Source organism: Trachymyrmex septentrionalis, unplaced genomic scaffold (genome assembly GCF_001594115.1).
Source record: "Trachymyrmex septentrionalis isolate Tsep2-gDNA-1 unplaced genomic scaffold, Tsep1.0 scaffold60, whole genome shotgun sequence".
Lineage (NCBI taxonomy): Eukaryota > Metazoa > Arthropoda > Insecta > Hymenoptera > Formicidae > Trachymyrmex > Trachymyrmex septentrionalis.
Window position 1 is genome coordinate 2,376,022 of NW_017305779.1, and position 14,066 is coordinate 2,390,087.

The 14,066-nt window shown below is 41.0% G+C and overlaps 1 protein-coding gene across 1 annotated transcript in view; it reads left to right on the forward strand.

The window, feature by feature from the left end:
* The first annotated feature begins 2,743 nt into the window (after positions 1-2,743).
* Positions 2,744-14,066, forward strand: part of LOC108752480 (protein kinase C-binding protein NELL1-like) — a 71,991-nt gene continuing 60,668 nt past the window's right edge. The window contains exon 1 of the mRNA XM_018493317.1: positions 2,744-2,763. The gene's annotated coding sequence lies outside the window, so the exon portion shown is untranslated. The remainder of the gene's footprint in view (positions 2,764-14,066) is intronic.

The window sequence follows — 14,066 nt, forward strand, 5'->3', positions numbered from 1 at the left end:
TGAAAAGGTATTTTAAATTATTGTCAAATTTCACAAAGAATAAGGTGGAAGAACAACAGCAACTTTCCCAACATTTCAGTAAGTAATCTTTATGTTCGCCGCGAAGAGCGCCGCAGGGCAAAATGGGACACCCGGTATACCCGCGCCGGGGGTAAGGTGTGTGTGGCCGTGGTGGCGGTGGTGTGTGGCTCAGGTCGCGGGGGTGCCGCTGTTTCAGACGCCGCGTTGGGGCATCGATTTCGGCCCAGGCCGATGGCATCGACGGGGCACTCCTTCGCGGGGCCATCGCGACGTCGTCGTCGCGAGCGTCGCGGCGGCGCTGCTGCCGCCTCCACCACCGCCGCCACCGCCGCCGCCACCGCCGCCGCCACCAACGCCACCACCACCGCTGTCGATGCCAACCGTCGTCGTCGTCGTCGTCGTCGTCGTCGTCGCCGCCGCCGTCGTTGCAGGGAGCAAGAGAGCGAGGAGAACCACTCACCGCCTCTACCTTAGCCGGCAGCCGCTTGCTTGCAGCTCCGCCGACTAACGGCGTCGTCGCCGTTCCGCTCGACGCACGCCGACGCCGACGCCGCCTGCGCGCGAGACCGCTCCACGCCGCGCCGCGTCGCACCGCACCGCGCCGACACGGGCGGGCGAGCAGACACACACTTACGGCAGTCGAGGGCAGTCGAGAGGCTGCCCGTCGTGCGTGGTGCTGCTTAGTAGCTGGCCGTGTGCTAGAGAGCTTCGCCACTGCTGGTGCTGCTGGCCTGCTGGCGCGAAGGCGCGTTACCCCCCAGTCAGTGAAGCGAGAGAGCCGCGGCAGTGCGCGAGCGAGAGTTCACGGTGACGGATCGCGGTCTGCTCCTCTCTGCGACAGCAGAAAACGGAGCATATCGTTTAAGAGAGGAAAAGAAGAAGGGAGAGAAAAAGAGAGGGAGAGAGAGAAAGAGAGAGAGAGAGAGAGAGAAAGGACGGTCAAACAAATCTTGGCGAAGAGAGTTGAGTTGAAAAGGGGGTTGAATTGTCTGTTAGGGTCGTCGTGAAGGAGTTGCGAACGCAAACTTCGGCAAATTGTACGAATTGAAGTATAAAGATGCGAGAAAGGGGGTAAGGTTCGACGCACCGGATAGGTCCTGCTTAAATGAACGCTAAACCACTGATTTGCCTATCCGCTACTTACTCGGTACCACCGTGCACGAGCGGAGCACAGTTGCTCGATGCGCCGGTGCACCACTAGCTGCAGCTGCCACCGCCGCTACTACCGCCTTTACGGTGCTACCACTACCGCTGGTGCTGCTACCGCCGTTATTGCCGCTGCCGCCGCCGCCACCGCCGCCGCCGCCACCGCCACCGCCGCCACCACCGCCACCGCCGCCGCTGGCAAGACCTCGCAGAGGTGTCCACCTCGTGGCAGCCGACACTTCCTACCGGACGGTGGTAGTGTCCAGGCGCGCTGGACGACGCACGAGCTATACAGTCAGTCGTTCGCTTCTCGACAGAGAGGGTGGAGGAAGAACGTGTTGATGGCGCTTGGTGGTAGTTGCTTGTCGCACGAGCAAGGGTGGTCGTCGAGTTTCGAATAGAAAAAAGTAAAAGGGGACAAAGACGAACGGCCGAAAGAGAGAGAGGAGGGTGCTGAAGGGGACAGAGACAGTTGAACCCTTCTTTCCTTTCGCGCTCGACGCGTGTCATCGCTAATACGTAGCGCGTATATACGTTTGGAGGGTTTCTTCCCTCCGACGTGGCGGGTATAATACGCGGATTCCTTGAGGCCTTCACCCTCGTCGGTGTGTCACGCGTCACGATACTACGGCACTCCGGAACGTGTGTCACGTGAAAGAAGCAACGCGGCGCATCAGGGTCGTCGTCCTGACGACAAATTCAAGAACGGAGCGCGTCCTCGCGAAAAGAACTATCTCGTTGTACCATATAGGCATCCGCTATCATTTCACAAAACGTATTTACCGCAAGGATAGCACAACCGTCGAGATATATCATCGTCGGCGGGGATACAGTGATCGGTAGCGGACTTGGCCAGAACCAGAGAGAACGACGACTCTGGAAGGGCCGAAGAAAATCAGTGGTTGATTGATTGATTGGTTGGTTTTGGGTTCGGTTCGGTTCGGTTCGGTTGATTAGTTGGTTGGTTGGTGCTACGTGTGCCGGTGGCTAGTGGTGGCTCGGCTCGGACGGCCTAGGTAGCGGTAATGCCTCGTAGTAGCGATCGTGTCGCCAGGTCGTACGGTGTCGCAGGTAGGGTGAGGGACTGGGCCGACGAAGGTAGTACTGGCGCGGGTGTAGTTGCGGGCACCGCGGGCAGGATACGTTGACGAGCGCAGCCGACCCCGGTGGCACATTGCTGGCCACCGTCGTCGTCGCTGCACCCGCAGGCCATGTATCGAGACGAGCCGGCGATCGACCGTGCCGGCGGCGGCGGCGGCAACCGCAGTGCCGGCGACCCGCGCCGGGCGAGATCGCCGCGTCGACGTCGTGCATCGGCGGCCGCCGACCTGCCCGAGGACGCCGACGGCGAGGAAGAGCCCTACGGGAAAGAGGAAGAAGAGGAGGAAGAGGCCTATGTCGTCCTTGATGTGCAACCCCGACAATCGTACGGCGACTCCACGACGAGAGTATGCTGCAACGACGACTCCTGCTGCTGTCGCGCCGCCCAGAAGAGGCCCGGTAGAAGACGGAGGGAAATTCGCGGCTCGGGAAATGCGCTCAGGATACTTTACGTCGTTGCCGCCGCTGCCTTTCTCGCGCTTGCCGTCTCACCAGGTATGAAAACGATATTAAATCTTGTCGATCATTCCAACGGGACATATTGAGCTTTGTTATAAGTATATGAAGTATGCACGTTGAGTGAGAATGGAAACATCTTAGGCTGCTTTAATTTGGCAGAGAAAAGTTTCGTAGCATCTGCGTAAGAAAGATTCTACAGTTCCGACAAACATACATTTCTTTCGTGAGAAAGAATTTATTAGTATCACGAAAAATGTAAATCGGAAAGAACAGTAATTTTTATAAAAATCGAATAGTCAGAAGAATATGAAAATAATTTTTAATAGCGTCTATGAAACTTCGTTATAATTTCATATTCTCGTAAATCACATTCTTAGTAAATATTTAATAAATTCTATTTTCATATCTTTTTCAAGATACGAAGAATAATTTGCCTGATATTATGTTCCATAAATTCAAAACGCATGAATTTTCCAAAAATATTAATTTTTTTATTTTATTCTTCTATTAGACCTTCTTTTCTTAGTAATTCATAGGAAGGTTTTTCTGCTATCGATCCAAGATGAGCATTTGTCTAATTCAAAATAAATATTTCCTCTTTATTTTGCGCTTGCTTCCGAGATTCTTTGCCTTGTATTTCTATTCTAAGGACTTGACAATAGAATTCATTCTTTTCTTCTAGTGTGCGCTATGAAGGAAAGTTTTATGAAGAAACAATAAAATCCTTCGTAAAAATTTTTGGACCGAAACAGGTACTTTTGTTGCTTCTATTGAAGAAGAACTTCGATAGAATAGAAAACAATTCAGTTTAGAAATCAAGATCGAATAATATATTTATATTTGTCAAGATGCCTGCTAACTGTAATCTGACCATTTACCAGAGTAATTTTAAGCTCGGTTTAATTTATTCTTTATCTTTTTCTTATTCTTAGAACTAGAGGAAGATAAAAAATAATCGAGGTTAAAGTTAATCTGCATTGGTAACACACCGGGCATAATTCATTCTTTGTCTAATCAATTCTTTGAAATATTTTAATCAATTCTTTCGCATGAAATCGCGAACTGTTCCGAGAACGTGACGAATTTTCGGGAAGTTACGTTGTTCCCAGCTGATTGGAGCGCGAGACGGACGATGGATAAAATCCTAGCCTGGATTGATACATAAAAATAATAATAATAAATAATTTATTAAATGATTTTTTTTATAAATGATTTATAAAAATAATATACCTACATAAGAAATGTGCATTGAAGGTGCAATTAGGCAAGAAGAAAAAAAGCCGAAGTAATTCACCGGAAACTGATGGCCGAACGAAATAATAGATTTCTATAAATAAATGTATTATATTCGAAATAATATTCGATATAATATTTAGCTTTTCTGTTAATAACTTCCAACAAATATTATTCATGTTTTCACAGATTAAGCATATCGTCTGTTAGTTTTTCAAACATTTTTCAATGTAACAGTAATCTTTAAAGCCGATTTCCACCAACGTTCGATTTGCAAAACCAAATTGAATTGAATCGGGATTGAATGTTCGTGTATCTCGCGTAATCGACGAACGATGAACGGCCGCTGATTTATCTATGATCGATCAGACCCACGATCGAGAGATGACGTGTATCTCGATTTCCATGAAAATTCGCTGCGATAGATACGATCACCCCGGGCTATGTATCGACACCGCGCTTCACCCTGGTCTTAACAAAAGAACCCGCGAGAACCCCAGATCAGCTCGCTCGAAATGCGAAGGATAAATAGAGCAGCCTTTTATCAAGGAAATAAGACAAATATTCGTAGCATACCATGCATCTGCATCATGTCCATTTGCGAGTATGCAGGCACGTGTATTATTAAAACACCGATGGAGCGAGAAGATTTCCCGAAATTCCCGTTTGTTTCTTCCTCGGAAAGTCCTATTCTTGATGCATCTGTACCGAAACAAGCTGCGGCGATATTGAAATGCGGCTACTGATCGAAAGATCAAAATATCACTTTATCGAATCATATTTTGCTAAAATAAATTATATTATCGCAAACGAATAACGGTGGAATAAAAACTGATACTCATTTTAAGTAATTATTATTTAGTAAAATGTCTGAAAGATTATAGAAACGATTACCCTTAGACCGTTCTGGTCCTGAGACGGGTAAATGAACGACACTCGCATGACGCATTGCGTCAGAATTCAATTGTGTCGGTGGCGTGATTCGAGCATCTCGATTTCCGCTTCCATTTGGCAGAGAGGCGAGAAGTTGAATGATCTTCAGAATGTCCAGAACGAAATTAATCCTTAAATGATTAACTTGTTAAATTTTGATAATAATTACTCTTCAATGAAGGAATTATACCAATAAATTATGTTAATATAATTTCTACTTAATAAGTTGAAAGTTAAATTTTATTTTTTATTAATTTATTTCTTAATTAATACAACTGAATAATCATAGATAAAATATTATAAAATAACATGAAAAGTTGCGTATTTCTTAAATATATTGTGTAAAATATCGATGTAAATGTAATACATTATATAAGAGTACATATCTTTTAAAAGAGTATACAGTTATTTAATTAAAATTAAAATATTCCTCAGAAAATGCATCTGTATTAAAAAGGCAATAGGAGAGGTATATAGTACGTCAGATATCTCTTGTATTTCCCAGCAAAGATTGAGATAAATCGCCATTGTATTCATCTGTTAAATCGTCATTTCGTGGTCATCAAATATGTGTGACGATAGCTGCTTCGCGCACAATACGCGCCATATTTATTGGCTATAAATTATAGTTAGTCCGTAATTTGCCACCCGTGAGCTAATGACATGACGTCGTATAAATCACGAGACACACTTGGCAAGTAGCACTTCGGCGATGTGCCGAAATGATTTGCGCTCTATAATGATTCATAATTGACAATTCAAAAGTTATAGATATATAAAGCGAATTAATTCCAAAGGAGATTACACACGTTAACAAGCCATTCCTTAACTGGTTACTGGTGGATTTAACTGGTAAACAATTTATTTGTTCTTTTTTATGTTTCCACTTATCGTTCATATGTGAGAAATTAGATATATAGTATAAATTCTTCCTTTTTATTTAAACATAAAAAAGACTTCATTTTTTTCAATAATTTAGGCGATACGAGTACTCTAATGTCTTATTTCTTACATCCATCCTTCGAAAATAATTTATATTGGTCATAATTAACAGCTACGCTCATTTTGCCAAACAGCTAATTGACAGGGATGTTTTCTCAAATATGGAATTGAAGAGACTCCTCCTCAGCTACTCGGCACGACTAATTTCTTAACTTTTTAATTGACATCGCTGAAGATGGCTCGAACCGAAATATTCGATTCTTTCGATTTGTATATAACGGTTTAAAGAATACATTTATTAATTATTTCACACTAACTGCGTTAGTTTATTGCTCTCAATTGCCTGCCAATCAATGTACTTTTATACTTTTTTAAAAAGACTTCGTAAACGGAATCAGTAATTAATAAAGTTTACTTTAATTTATCTTACTTTATTATCTATCTCTATTTGTCAAGTAAAAAGGCAAAAAAGATGCGACAAAAAATAAGAGAATTATCTAATTAAGAAAAATCTATTTTCCTGCATCTCAGAACTACCGAGATAGCTCGTTAGAGACGCGAAGCCGTCACAACCTCACAAATCATAATCAGATGAAATTTTTTTGACAATCGCGCATATATTACTCATGCAGGACCACATGCACCCCCACAGTTCGATCGTTAATTATGTTCCCTCCCTTCCCCCTCCTTCCGCATTCGCCGCCCCTATTCGTCGCAGGCTCTTCTATTTATCCGACAACGCATAAATATCCTCGTGAGACGACAATCAAAGGGGACTGCGAAGTAATCTCGTAAAGGCGACGCGCATTACTCCTACCTGATGCGCCATTAAAACGTCGTCGATGCACTTAAAACGTGAATAAGAACTCTCCTCGTCTATGTAGCATCGGCGTGTTCCTTCCTCCCTCCCCCTTCCTCCCTCCTTCATTTTTCTCTCTCGATCTTTCTTCCATTCTCGCGCCGTCTCCCTCACGGATTCGTGTGGCTCGTTCGCTCAATCCGCTTGAAACGTGGCGTGTGGCCCGTAGACATCGTCGAGCCGCACCCACGCACGCTATTTATCTCGTCTGCCGAAGCCGAGTGCCAAGAGAGTATTTTTTCGCATGCCGTCTCTCAGATCTCTCTCTCTCTCTCTCTTTCCTTCTCTTTTTATCCTTCGTTCTGTTAACGCGATCAGAGTCCCCTGGACCCCCTAGTCGCCTTCCTACGCCACACTCTATTGCTCTTGCTCTTTTCCACTTTCGATGTCCACCTCGCCGTGTTACGAGGAAGCACAGATGACGAGCCACGCGACGAAATTGTATCGATGAGAGGATGGTGGTAGCACTTCTTAAATTTAGATGCTTTTTAAGAGCTATTTGACTTTATCAATTAGCTGAGTTGGGATTATACAACTGAGAGAGAGAGAGAGAGAGAGAGAGAGAGAGAATGTGTATGTATAAATAAAAAGTGAACATGAATCTTCTGTTTTTTAATTTTATAAATCTCTCTCTCTCTCCCTCTCTCTCTCTGTCTCTTTCTCTTTGATCCGTGCTTTAATTGAAACTTAAGACTCAGATCGAGGAACCGAAACAGCCAGTAATCCCTTGTTTTCGTTGTCACTCACCCTAAAAATATCATACGATTGCAAATCGCATAACCAGAGATTATGATATGGTACCAGAGACCGTAACCGTTTCCTCATATATTTTTTCGTAAATTTATTCATCAGGAAAATCTCGAAAATAACGCGAGCCGTACACGCGTACAGAAAAGAAATGCAAAAGTCACGCAATTAATAATTTCGCATAGTCATCCGTCTTTCTTAAGTATCTTCTTAAAGCAAGCAGACTGCTGGTCGCAACGCGGAGGTGGTCGTATAATAATCGCCACCGAGAAAAGTCCGCTCGTAAAACCGCGTCTCTCGCAACTTCGTTTCTAGAAACGCGATAAAACTGCGACGGCTGCTGCAGCAGCATAATTGCATGTAGCTCGCGACCCGTAGTTTAAAAATTACCACGTTGACAATGTAGATACAACGTGTGTGATCTATTTATAGATCTAGTCAAAAGATCTCTTCCCATGTTAGATGTAACCGTAGCTTCGGTATTATCTTATTCCCGGGAAAAAGCAATTAGTGCTCGTGTTTAGCGCGTCGTAATAATAAATACTTTTCTCCGAGATTCTCCTACGTCTGTGGAGGAAGGAGGATCTCTGAATTTTTATGAGAAGGTGAACACACTCGACGCCCATAATTCTTTAGATGGCGAGGGTGAGTCAGAGAGAGCGCGCCATCACCATCCCCCTTGTTCCTGTCTCCCGAGACTACGGGTTACTTTTCCGATTTTACCTCGTCGTGAATTAGTTACGCACACGCGACGTGAGACGTCGATGGCGATCCATATCGCGAAGCGATCGGATTTCATTGTCTCGCCTTCGAGTGGATCGAATCTAATTGAACGTGGCTCCGCAATGGCTCTCAATTTTCAAGGAGAGCCTTCGATTAAAGCGGAACGAAGTGTTAACGGCAGTTGCCTTACATTCATCACACTCCAGAGTACCCCAGAGTCGCATCCTCCATCACGTTCAAACAAATACATTCGAATACGTATAAACGTTACTGGATGTAAATTAACTCTTGAAATACAGATGTATATTACGAGGTACGGCCTTGAGAGATGTTAATTCGGTTTGCGTGCAATATAACCACAGACATAAAACACTAAAATACCATGCGATATTACGTATAATTAAGTAAAAAAGTGTCTGGTTTTTATTAGCAAGAATAATCTAAAAAAATATATATATTACATTAATTAAAAAAATTAAATGTAAAAAGAAAATGCATTAATAAATAAAAATTATAATAATTGTAAAAAATATGATATAGTATTAAAATTAAAATATGGATAACAAAAAAGTAGCGAAATGTTGAATAATCTTTATTTAACGTATACAAATGTTTATTACACTATTAAGCTTGCTTTTACTTTCACGTAAAACACTTATTGTATACGTCAATACATTTAAGGAGGCATAGGTATTAACTGGTTTTGCCAAAAGTTGCGTTTCTGAGATGCGCAAGAATATTGCGACAGCTAATAGGTATAACGTTAATAATTGTAATTATTAAACATTTATCGATATTACGGTAAGACCTTTCTTTGTATCCTTAGGCGCCAGACAAACGACAGTTACATTATTACGGCTCCACGCATGTTAACAATACGATCACTGTACTCCCCTCGCGCTTATAATTTTATGTTTGCTTTAGCTTTAGATATCAATGTCGCTCGCACTGAGACTGTGCCTTTCAGAGAATAATTGCTTCATATATCACAATTATACTATTTTATCGTAATTTTTTATTAACACGAAAAATTATATCTGACTTTTTTCTCGAAATATTTAATTATTTTAGCGCTTTTATTTCTTAAGGACATTTTATAAATAATCTTTACCATAGTAAGTCTCCTTATTATAGTAAGAAGATAAAGACGAAAATTAAATAACGTTAGTAATATCGGCCTTTAGCCGCCAAAGAAATTTCTCCTACGCCTTTATCCGGCCGACATCAGAATTACGTTAACTACTCCTTGGAATTGTATGCGGCATGCATGCCAATCGGTCTGATGGGCGTTTTCTCGATAAACGACACGAATTTTCGTGGAAGAGGAAATTGTTCTCGTCGGTCTGCCAGCCGCGTGATGAAATTACGCGCCCGCAAGCCCAGTCACAAAAGACGGCACTGTCTCGAGGGTTTTTCGGGGTGGCATGACGTGGTGCGCTGCTGCCTCCACCCTCTCATTCGTCCCTTTAGGTGTATACCCTTCACGCACACCCGTATACGTTTACGAATAACGAAATGAAACGCGGCGGTCGTTTGCCACGGTGCCCTTCCCACGGCATGATTTCGAAGTCCTTTCTGACCCTTAAGTCGGTCCCCCTTCGACATCTTCGTCATTGTTCTTGGACGATTTGCGCCCGCAGGCGAGATCAGCTGTATCATCAATGCGTATCTCTCGTTTAAAGATACGCAAAGAAGCAGTTTTGCAATGTCCCCTCTGAAGGAAACTGGATATATGGACTGTAATCCGAGATACATAGATACATGTATGCAATAAGTACAAAAAGAAGATATATATTCGTGTATATTACACTTTCTAAAATTAATTAATTTATAATTTATTCAGTTATTCATTTTATTTTTCGATAATTTAAAAAAGAAAGAACTGCATTTTCGTATCCTTATATTATATTGCTTTTAAAAAATAAAAATTGCAATTGAAGTTTTGGTAATGATAACGCATTATTCGATAAGATTAAAGTATAAAACATTTAAAGTTTCACGGACTTTTAGGGGAATCGCAGTTCTCGGCTCGACGTACCTGATTCCACATTTAGCGGCCTTGATTTGCCTTGGCTTTGATTCACTCGTACGATTTAATTCGAAGAAATGAGTAGTTTAAAATAGTACGACCAGTATATTTGGACACTGCCATGTGTTCCGGGAAGTGAGCCGCTAGACGGAACTATTATTTTGTTACTCGAAATACTCAACTTTTTGAACAATTCTACCTATTTCTATTTTTATGAGAAAAGAGGTAAAGTTTAGGGTTTGTAAATTTATATTTTAATCACGCATATATAAATATTAAATACAGAAAATCTTTTCTGAATCGCAAGAAACGTCAATTATAAAAGTGTCGAACATATTTCTTTCCACGTATTCTACGAAGATAAAAAAAGACCTGTGTTAATCAATGTAATAATTATGACACGGCCGGAATGTGCAGCCGTCAGTCGGATTCATGTCTCTCCGTGCTTTCTCACATTATGTAACGTAATCAAAGAAAATCGTACGATGCCCGTTTCGGCAGGCCGTGCGTTGATCCAGCTCTCGGATGTTCCAGCTCTAATTACTGTCTAGTTAGCATAAATTCTAGTGGCCTCATCCTCAATGACCCGTCAGCGAAACTGAAGCAATGTCCTGAGTTGCCGAGCTATTTCGCGATTAATGTAATTCCCATGTTGAAATATGAATTAATATCTCGATTCATGACGATTAAAGCAGCACGGAATAATTTATTGACTGAAATATTTAGATTTCGACATTTATTTAAGAAAGAGAGAAAGAGAAACATTTAAATATACTTTCACTATTTTCCTAAATTATTTAACAATGTAATGTACGATAAAAAGACTGGACGAAAACTTCTTATCAAAATTCAGCGGCAACACAGAACAATATAGAAACTTTCATAGAACTTTTCTCATTATCTTACTGATAATATTTATAGTTTTCTATCGCGCTCACTCTATAAGTTTAAAAAACTGCACTGCCCCTGCAAAGAGAGCATCGCTACGTTAAAGGAGTATGCACTTTATATCGAGAAGAGATAGAGTTTCCTTTATTCACATTCAATGCAGCTCCTCCTCCTCCTCCTCCTCCTAAAGTGTTTGAAGAAATGCAGGTCAACCCCTTCCACTAATTCAAACGATGTGACCCAAATTCAAGGAATAATACACAAGTCCTAAAAATATAAAACATCGTGTCCGAGTTAATCTAAAAATGTTGGATATATAAGAATATGAAAAGAATATTTTATTCTGTGACAGACATCCAATGAAAAATTAAAAGAACGTTTTTTTCACAGATGCTAATTATGCCGTGTAAATTTAATCAACTCTCGAATTTATTTCTTTAAAAAGCATTATCTCGAATTTATATTAAATAATTAGAAATATTCGTTTTATTGAATTCGAGAGACTTCAACTTCAACGAAATTGCATAGAATACCATAATTGAAAAATCAAAATATAAAAAGCGTAAAAGATTGTAAGGACAATGACGCATAAAATAGATGATAGAGAAACGAGACAAAGAGGGCGAAACACCTGCGAATATACGTGCTTATAGGAAGCGCTGTTGTACGATATCGAAAAAAAGGAGAAAAATGGAAACGGTACAATGGTGTTCGTGCGCTCGGTATATGACAGCTGCTGTCACGGGTAGTGCTCCGACCATGTGCTCGGTGCACGCCGAGCATTTCCTACATCCATCCTCGACGCATCGCGAGAGTACAGTACACCTCAACTATGATGAAAATCCTGATAGGATCGAATGTTCAATAGTTTGTTATCAAAGTCTATTATAGACGTATGTAACTCTTTGCATTAAAGTGTTCATCAAATTTTTTAGCAAAAAGCAAGTTTCGAGTTCGTCAAGTACTACGCTGAAGCGTTGAAGTCAATGTGATAAGAATATAGAACGTCATGTCATAAGAAGTAAATTGTGTAGGATTGAGAGAACAATTAGACCTTGCGCACAATGGAAGAAATATTAAGAACCGAAATAAATATTAAATGTTAAAGAAAAATATAAAAAAAATTAGAAATAGTAGCACACAACGGGTACAAATAGGATATTATTATGTAACACTTATATTTCTTCTATTATGCGCAGAGTCTTCCAGAGGATTTTTCGTTGAAATTCGCGAAAACAATAACGCTTTTAGACATAATGCTTTTGGCAATGTACCATTTAAATTGATATACCGATGACGCTTTGTTTATCGTAGAGTGCAAAGTAATTCATCATGATCTAGAAATAAACGTAGCCAATATATATGACAGCAAAAACGTTTACATGTTCCACTAAACATTACGACTTATCTGTCAATATTTACAACAAACGACTTGTTTAAAGCAAAAGTAGATCGAGCGAGGTATTAAGCTGATACAAAACTCATAATCAATAATTAAAAATTTTTTTCAAATTATCAATTAGACTCTGCTAGTCCCGTTTCAAGCATAACAGTCAAAGTCTCATCTCGATCGACGTTGTAAGTAGGTTGGCGACTCGTCAGAAGAGCCACGGGTCGATTCCAGCGTAACTCGCGCGTCCAGATAGGATCTCAATTCCATAATTGCAACAGAGGCCTCCTCGCCGCCACCCACGCGAATGCATAGACCGATAGTGCCCACACCCCTTGCTACGCAGGGCAAACCGTGTTAGGAACGGTGCTCGTGGTGTTGCAATCTCAACTGAATTGTAAACAGCATATACTGATATTCCCCGATCGATACCGACTTTAGTATGTTGTCCGTTTTATTAGGCGCCGTAACGGTTCTATTGATTGTTAAATTGCTATATAATGTCCTTGATATCCGAATAGTTCCTGCGGAACTTCATAGTTTCCTCAAACCCTTAAATTCTGAAAAACTAATTGTCTTAATATTGTAATTTGAAAAATATTTTTTCCTATGTTTCATGTTTAAGAAGTGCCTTATAATTATGATTTTTCTCTGCATCATAAAAAAAGATACTTTCTGGCATCATAAAGCTAACGAGACAATTGCTACGTGTATCCAATATCAGCAATCTCGGTGCGGTTGTAAATAGCGTATCGATACTCTCCGATCGATGCCAGCTTTAGCGCGTTGTTTGTTTTATTAGGTTCCGTAAAGGCTCTATCGATTGTTAAATTATTGTGTGGTGCCCTTGAATTCTACAAGCCTTTATTCATCTGAATCTTCAACTCTGTAGTTACTCTGTAGGATCTCTTTAAGTTTTTAATTGAAAATTAGGACTCTCCAGAAAACACTTTAGAGAATTCATTAGAAATGTAATAGTGCTACAAAAAAGAGTTTACAAAATTTTTATAATCATGATAATTGAAACATTTATGTATGAAGTCGAATTTTGTGCTAAATCATAACTCACAAGTCTTAATGTGGCTCATAACAATTTTAAAATACATGTATAACGCGGGGTCTACAATAGAAATCGTAGCGGTCATAAGAGTCTTAAGTCGTAGAAAATTAACCAATCGTAGTCGATTATTCTTCTTCATATTCGACTCTGATTGGTCAATTTTCTACGATTGCTACGATTTCTATTGTAGACCCCGCATTACCATTTTTGACACAGTTCTTCCCAATAAAAAAATCTTCTTGTCTGCATTTCTGCATATGTCAAGTAAATGATATAAATTTACATTTTCTATCATCAGAAACAACTCGGTTACGCTCGCTCTCATCGATATAGAAATAGGTTTGAGCCTGTTACTATAGTCGCGTTGTAGGGGTAGTCGTGGTTCTAGATAGCTATGCCACTGTGGCCTTGCTAGTGTGGAGTTGCTCGTGTCGGTAATAGTGGGGTTGCTGGTGGTAATGCGTATATAGCTATAGAGAAAGAGAGAAAGAGAAAGAGAGAGAGAGAGAGAGAGAGAGAGAGAGAGAGTGTGTGT